Source organism: Bombina bombina, chromosome 5, assembly GCF_027579735.1.
Source record: "Bombina bombina isolate aBomBom1 chromosome 5, aBomBom1.pri, whole genome shotgun sequence".
In the NCBI taxonomy this organism is placed as follows: domain Eukaryota; kingdom Metazoa; phylum Chordata; class Amphibia; order Anura; family Bombinatoridae; genus Bombina; species Bombina bombina.
Genome location: NC_069503.1, coordinates 132,268,155 through 132,277,536, shown reverse-complemented (window position 1 = coordinate 132,277,536; position 9,382 = coordinate 132,268,155).

The window sequence follows — 9,382 nt, the reverse complement described above, 5'->3', positions numbered from 1 at the left end:
CTAGTGAGGACCGCGCTGAAACATCTTGAGAGACAGATAGAAGAGGGATTTGCCGACCTCTCGGCCGCACTGAAATCGGCTTGCGGTACGTTTACCGACCAGCCATTGCCATCTGAGGACTTATTAGCTGCCATTACTCTACCCACTATGGGAGCTGAATACAATGACCCCGGATCTGTCGCTTACCAAGGGCGGGGGGCCGACTCCCCGGGATATGCAGGGCCTCAGAAGCAACTAGAAACTAGCCCGCAAATCCGTTACAACTGGCGCGAAACTGCTCCCAGTGCTGTGGAACAACCCTTGATCCTCCTTGGAACTTTCGACATCTCCTCTCTGGGCTCCGGATCAGACTCAGCTAGGGGACTGCTAAAGAAGGGAGAATCACTATCCTACTTTTCCGGGTGCCCAGCGCTATTGGGGTTCAGATTCAACCTAACCCCTGAATTGACATCATATTATATCGGCACCCAAACTCAACATGTAATCCCTCACAGTGGTAGGTGCCTTTCTGTGTGTCACTGAGACTCTTTGATTTGCATTACAGATAACCCAGCCAAAAGAATTGTTTTCGGGTATCACACGCAACCAGCAGAATATTCCATCCCATTAAAAATTGAGCTCCATAAGGCAGGGATCGGCTAAATTTATTACTCTAACCCTGATCCGTGGACAGACTCTGCCGTACTGCAAGGGTTTTTTTTTTCTCTCTCTCTGCGAGTTCACTCAGGATTTATAACTTTCCTTTCTGATATGGTTTATGAACTCTTATTATCCCAGGGTTTTCCACTATATATTAAAATGACTTTTTGTATTGCTGGAATGTATGGATCGTTGTCTGGAGTGCAGCCTCAATGCATGAAAATTGGATATTAATATCTGTGTCTGTCCTGCTTCTGGCTCATAAAAGTTTTAATATGTTATATACATTTTTTTTTTTTTTTTTTTTTTTTTTTTCCGGCTAAATATGATTGCATTACGTGCTTAGTTTAACATTGGTCATGGCTGGTGTTAATTGTCTGAATAACAATCTGAGTAAACTTATGCAGATATGACTACTATTCCTATTCTATCATATGCCTTAATAGGACGTCTCCCTTGTTGTTATGCTTATATTTTTATTTTTGTGCTTAGATGATAGCAATTTCCTAATTTTGTAGATTATTATAATCTATCTTAAAGGTACACTTATACATAAGACCACAGCGCTAGCTGGTTCTTGCACTAGTAGGAAGGTTTATATTCTCTTGTTCGTATATGTAATGTATAATATTTTCTATTCCTGCATAATATGGTAATCTGAGTCTATAATTTAGATATAGTTTTATATCCCATGGTAATATTCTTTACATATAAATTGTGTAATGATACATTTGCTAAATGGCTATCTTAATTTTCCCTAGGTCATTTTTGGGATATAAAAAGTTATTTTAGTTCATATATCACTCCACTCTGATAAGTTTTTGTTATGGGCGAAATTTGCCCTTTACTTGTTTACAATTCACTCTAGATCCTGTTTAACTATAAAGATTAAGCATTTTGTGATGAATATTGCAATGGTGCCATTGCTTAGCTATACTGTCCCAACCTCCCAGGGCATAATTGTCATCATGGGAAGAATGGCGCTGTTAGAGAGTAGTGAAATATCAGTCGCTTTGAAATAGCCTATGTTAGGTTTCCCATAAAACTATCAAATGGCACTAGATTACCTACACCCTACTAAACCTGTTATAATCAGAAAATCCTAAAGTTCAGAGGTATATAGGTACATCTTCATAGTTATTTGCCAGAGTACATGTGTGACTGCCATCCTTAGTTTCCCATTGACCACACTTAGCCTATCCAGTGGAACCTAATATAGTAGTTCAACCTATCTTCCTGTCCACTAAGATATGTCTGAGATTTTATTACTGCTAAATTACTACTTTAAACATGTGAATACTTTCCTATTTATATGTGGCTCCGTCCCCCCACCAATGTTCCCTATACGTATAGCGGTGCTTACCCGTTGAATATCCCCCTCCCCCCCCTATATATCTCAGCCCAAGAGTGGCTGATACTCATATTAAATCTCCACAGGCTGATGGTTTGGTCCTAGGTAAAATATTATTAGAGTGTGGAGTTCATACGCTGATAAAATAAAATGAAGTTCTATTTTCTCTCGCCTAAGATATTGTCTATCTTCATAGTCAGATTTGAAATGTATGTGTATACTACTCTCGCAATAATATCCCTGTAAAGACAATGTATTATTCTCTTTGTTGTAACTTTGGCCTTAAGGCGAGACTTTGTTGTTATGATTTATGCTTAACTTCAATAAAAAAATTATTTTTAAAAAAAAAACATTACTGTCCATATTAATAGCACCTAATCAAGAGTATTTTAAATATATATATTTTTTATTTTAATCACACCTTCCTACCTATGTGTGAAAAAAAACCCGTTTTGATTTCATGTGTGTTGTGGAGAAATAAGTGCCCTGCCCCTTATCTGTGAGATAAGGGCACTTCTTTCTACACAACACACATGAAAACAAAACATTTTTTTTTCACACATAGGAAGATGTAATTAAAATTATATATATATATATATATATATATATATATATATATATATATATATATATATATATATCTGGCATTGAAAAATGAATATCTGAGTAACCTGTGCATGATACACTTCATTTTAGTTAAATATATCAAATTAATTTCGGACAAGCATCTTTTTTTAAATTTAACAAAGTAAAAAATAAAAATAAATGACAGAGAAAACCTTTATAACTCACTCAAGAATAATATGTTTTACTACTTCTATACCAGAAAATATTGCAATAATGCAATTAAATTCACAACAGACAACAAAAATTACAATACAAGGTCACCGTCTAATAAAGATAATTATATAATTACTACTACTACTACTCACTCCCTTTTAAATATTTCAGAATTACGAGCATCAGCAATGAAATGCAGGTTTTGCATAATTTAATAATAATTTATTTGTATAATGTCAGGAGCTCACTCAGCTCAGTGCAATTTCACACAAACAGCCTGCCTGGAGACAATTTAAATGACCAGGAGCAGACGGTCAGATGTGCCATTCTCCAAAAGTAATCTGAAAGCTCAGTAGGTACAGAATACAAGCTTTACAACATGCAAGCAGCATTTTTATTAGCTCAATATGCAAGTTTATTATTGTGAATTTAAGTTTCTTTTTTTCATAATTGCATGTATGCTAATTTGAGTATGTATTTTAAAAATAGCAATGCTATACTAAATTGTAGTTTACTTTGATATAAAATAATGTATATATTCAATCAAAATAAAATGAAAAAAGTTGAATTATTTCAAGAGTGAAGGTATATTGTCTTATCTGTGCTATTGAATAAAAACACATGAAGGAAGCAAACAAATTAAGCATAAATTCCTATTTCAGCTGCCTACCTCTACAAAACTGAGAAAGCTCACAATTAAATGCAAACTACTGCTCTGCCTAAACTGCATCTATTTACTTTTTCAGCAACAGCTCAGCTTGCTAACAATATATTACAGACAGTATGTATGATATGTATAAAATATTGTATTCAGCTGTTGTAAATATTGTATTCAGCTGTTGTAAATAAATATTAAAGGGACAGTAAACCTTAAAAATAATGTTATATAATTCTATACATAGTGCAGAATTATATAACATTATTTAAGTGCTATAGTTCTAAAAGCCTTTTTTACCTTTTAATACGTAAAAATTATGGCGCTTTTACAGACCCGCTCTCTGCGGAGCGGGTCTGTAATATTTAGTCAGCGCATCGGGCCAGCTGTATAGTCACAGCCCGGCCCAACCGCGCCATAAGACTAAGTGCAGCTCGCTCCTGTGACAGGAGCGAGCTGCACTTAGTGCTATGGCGCGGTCGGGCCAGGCTGTGACTATACAGCTGGCCCGATGCGCTGACTAAATATTACAGACCCGCTCAGCAGAGAGCAGAGAGCAGGTCTGTAAAAGCGCCATAATTTTTACATATTTAAAGGTAAAAAAGGCTTTTAGAACTATAGCACTTAATTAATGTTATATAATTCTGCACTATGTGCAGAATTATATAACATTATTTTTAAGGTTTACTGTCCCTTTAAGGCCAAGGGAGAAAAACTACCACACATTTTTAATTATACAATTCAAAAATGCCACACACAAAAAAAACCCCAAAAAAACATTCTATTGACATTTGCTGTATTTGTGATATTTTTCTTATACCTGCTACTTATATGTTTTTGATTACTTTTTGATATTCCTATTTTAACAACCGCTTTACATTGCTTACAGCATAACCTAATATCACTGTCACAAGTGTACACTGTGCTGCTGTGCATTGATTTGTGTTGGAAAAATGCAGTCGGTATTGTTAGTATAGTATATGATGAGCTCAGCTACAATCAAACGGATAGACATCAATACCTCATGCAGTGGCGGTTCTAGACAAATTTTACTGGGGGCCAAGGTGGGGCCAGTGGTTAATTAGGGGGGCACATTAAAAAACGGAAACAAATGATATATATATTTATAATTTGTGCGTGTATATATATATATATATATATATATATAAAAATGTATATATATTTATAATTTGTGTGTATATATATATATATACTTTCTTTCCGTTTTTTAATGTACACACACACACCCATACACAAATACACACACAAATATATATATATATATATATATATATATATATATATATATATATACATATATATATATATATATATACACATATATATATATACATACACACACATATATATATATACATACACACACATATATATATATATATACACACATATATATATATATATATATATATATATATACACACACACATACATACACATATATATATATGTGACCCCCTGATCTAGTGTTTTCCTGATATCCTCTACAGATAAGTTATCTCTAGAGGATATCAGGAAAACAATAGAGTCCTCATGACTCTATTTAATTTCTGTCAGAAATTAAATAGAGTCATGAGGTATTGATGTCTATCCGTTTGATTAGCTGAGCTCCTGCTCATCATATACTATACTAAAAATACCGACTGCGTTTTTCCAACACAAATCAATTCTGATGTGCTTCCTACGACCTCAGTCTTCCTCACAAGGTCCCGACCCCCCCACACGCCAGCACACCTAACTTTGAGTGGCAGCAGCAGTGGCACAGACTAGTTGGCATAGTCACACGTCACACATACATACTGTGTCTGTCTGGGGGGCCTGGGGCCAAAGCAGGACTCCTCACCTGAGCTACTATGAAGACGATCCTCACCTGCCACCTGCGACTGCTCAGCTCTGCTGCCTGTTGCGCACTGACTGAAGTCGAGCAGGCAGCTATGCTCCGCCTCCAGGTTCATACTCCGCCTCCTTCCCTCAGTGACAGCACAGAATGATTGGAGATAAAAATATATCCTGCTGCTAAGCACATGGACTGGCCTCTCTCCTCTCCCCTGCCTGCAAAAAAATTGCGGGGGAAAAAAGGTGCCAAAAAAAAAAAGCTGCCAAAAAAAAATATTGGAAAAAATAAATAAAAATTATTTAAAAATAAATAAATAAATTTTCCCCTTCTGCGGGGCCGCCCTGACTGCGGGGCCCCTCTGACTGCGGGGCCCGAGGCGGTCACCTCGACCGCCTTGCCCAAATGCCGGCCCTGGCTACTCAAAAAAATTATATTGACCAGACAGGCTTTTGAAGCAATCTGAGTGTTTTGGTAATTTATTTTTAGTTAACGTTAATGATTTTTTGGTTAATTTATTATTAAATTATTGTTAGTATTTAATAATTTTTTTTGGGTTAAGCAAATTAATGAGTCGGTCGCATTATTTATGAATGAAATTAAAATATTGATAATGTCACAATGAGCATAGTTGCTTCACATAACAGTATGGCACAATGAGGAGAGTCAACATTTTCATATAGATGAGTTGGAGAAAATTTAACCTAAGCATCTGCTTAGAAATATTATTACAATCTACTTTTGCCTGTTAAAAATGCGCAAAGTATATAATTTTTCATGCGCATATATGTTGTGCAATGTCTCTACAGGATTTGTTGATGCATTTGGCATAGACAGGTGTAAACTTTTTGTAACCTTTTTGTGAAGTGTATCATGGAAGTGATAATTGAGTTAAGAAGATTACTATACAAATACACATATAACATTCAATAGACTGCTTTGTGTAAATACTATTTGACATATATATATATATATATATATATATATATATATATATATATATATATATATATATATAAATTATGTCAATGCATTTACATTTTAATAGCAGTAGACATAATAAAAAATGACAACTACCATGCATGCTATTATATTGTTATTGTGAGATCTACATAAAACTATATATTAGATGTACACACAATTTATCTACATATGTAGACAGACACTGAAATTGAAATATATGAAACTATATATATTAGGGCATACAATAGCTATATAGAAATAGATACAGGTGCAAAATTGAGTTAGATTCATGATAAATATGGGGAAGTACAATTGCGACAAGCGGGATTTATCATAATACGCTACAGCTCGCCTGTTCTAAAAGGCGTATAGTTGCGAGCAGTTTCGTGACAAATATGAGTGCAAATTTGCACCATCACAGAAGCGAGCAGAGGCGCAGTTTCAGGCGCACGTATCAGACACTACGACTTGCCTTTGATAAATCTAGACCTTACTCTAAAACAAAAGATCTGAGAATGTATTATTTTGTTTGAAATTTGTTTGTCACAATTTGTTGGGAAAATGGCCATTCCTTGCAGATTCCGACACTTTCAAATACATTTTAAATTTGGTGGAAAGTTAATCTTATTGTATTCTTAAATGTCTTTGGTATGATATGAAATATATGTTTTCCTGAAAGAAGGAAAGAGACTGTTAATGTGTTTTCTGTGTCACTAAGAGTTTGATGTATGTTGAAATTGCGTAAGAATAAATGCTGGGAGTGAAATATTTGAGGTATGAGAGTTGATATGATTTTTGTGTACAATCGCTGCAAAAGAAAGTTGGCCTTGATGTTTGATGCAGGCTGGAGCTGTGTGTGTGTATCAGGGATTCTTAGCTAAGAAATCTGACACTAATGATTTGCTTGTTATTGTTGTAACTCTATTTTAAAGTTATATGTATGTTCTTAAAGGGACACTGAACCCAATTTTTTTCTTTCATGATTCAGATAGAGCATGCAATTTTAAGCAACTTTCTAATTTACTCCTATTATCAATGTTTCTTCGTTCTCTTGCTATCTTTATTTGAAAAAGAAGGCATCTAAGCTTTTATCTTGGTTCAGAACTCTGGGCAGCAGTTTTTGATTGGTGGATGAATTTATCCACCAATCAGCAAAGGCAACCTAGGTTGTTCACCAAAAATGGGCCGGCATTTAAACTTACATTCTTGCATTTCAAATAAAGATACCAAGAGAATAAAGAACATTTGATAATAGGATTAAATTAGAAAGTTGCTTAAAATGTTATGCTCTATCTGAATCACGAAAGAAAACATTTGGGTTCAGTGTCCCTTTAATTATGTGCGTTATTAATAGCAGTTTTTAGTTTTAAGTGATATTTGTTGTATGCAAATGAAGACTGTCCACCTGTTGCGGCATATAAATGTATTGTTTTTGCAAATGCACTAATTAAGGGATTTGTGAATGTGCGGATAATTGTGTGACTTTCGGTCACGTTCTGGTAAATGAAAAAAAGATTAACAGGTTGATTCAAGTATGTTGTATTTGCAAGATTTGTGCAAGGAGTTAGTGGAAAAGATAAAATAAGGTTATAAGCTGTATAGTATTAAATTTATCTAAAAGTATTTGGGTCTGTTTCTGTTGCAAGTAAATTAATTTTACACAGCGTCTAAGGGTGATGTCACAGCACAACGGGAATCTAACAGGGGAAGAGGTGAAAGTAATCCTCCTCCTCCCACGACCACGCCGGCAAGGACAGGATGCTTTCCAGACGTGTTGTTGATGGAGGACATGCGGACCTTTTTAACTCCTATGCATCGCCACAGCCCTTCGGGATCCAGCCTCAGAGAACGACTCAACTGACAGGTAGCAGATTACCTCGCCTTAACTGCAGATCTCGACACTCTGAGGAGTGATGAACCCCTTGACTACTGGGTGTGCAGGCTTGACCTGTGGCCTGAGCTATCCCAATTTGCAATCGAACTTCTGGCCTGCCCCGCTTCAAGTGTCCTGTCAGAAAGGACCTTCAGTGCAGCAGGAGGTATTGTCACTGAGAAGAGAAGTTGCCTAGGTCAAAAGTCTTGATTACCTCACCTTTATTAAAATGAATGAGGGATGGATCCCGAAGGGACTGACATTGGGCGATAGATTTGAGTAAAAAAGGCCTGATGAGATGAGCTGCCTTTGGCTAAAAATGGTCCACACGCTGCTGTATTTTATCTTCGAATGCCGGATGACTTGCGTGACTTATCCGCCAACAACTAGGGTTCAAGCCGCAATGTTTTAGGGCACTTTCAAACTGTCAAACAAACATCAATTTTTCTGGCCGCTGCTACAATACCTGATTTTTCATGCATGTGTACATGCCTAATTTTTCTGGCCTCTGGTGCTGCACTGTGGCTTCAAAACCCAAACCAAAAAAAAGGCACATAACAGGGATTAAACTGCTAAGAATAGTACTACTTAACACACCACTCATATCTGGTGGCACAGTAGATTGCACGCGCAGTGCCCCAAATTTGAAGTAGGAGGATCGACCAAGCATCTTTTTCCATCTCCCGGTTCCTAAAATCATCTCCGGGTTCCTAAAATCAATGCCATACCTGTACTCGATTGTGCAAAAGGAAGTCATGGCATATGGGGTCTTTCAAACTGTCTGTCCTGTTGAGGGTCGAGGACCCTCGTATAAAAAGGCTGAAGGAGAACGACCTGTACTGGGTGTCCAAGCATTTTTTTCCATCTCCCGGTTCCTAAAAATTATCTCCGGGTTCCTAAAATCGATGCCATACCTGTACTCGATTGTGCAAAAGGAAGTCATGGCATATGGGGTCTTTCATGCTGTCGTGCCTGTTGAGGGTCGGGGACCCTTGCAGGGGCGGACTGAGACCAACCAGGGTCCCTGGGCAAAAGTATGGCAGGGCCCCCCACCCCCTCTTTGCTCCACCTACCTACCTCCTTTTCCCCATCTTTACCCTATTGCCCCTCCCATCTCATGTGCCCCTCCCACCTCACATGCCCCTCCCCCACCATGTTTTTAATTGCCCTATAAAGAGACAATGATTTTCCTTAAATATTTTAAATTAGAACTAAATATTGTAAATTAACAAGTGCTTATTCCAAAAAAAAAATCCCCATGGCTAT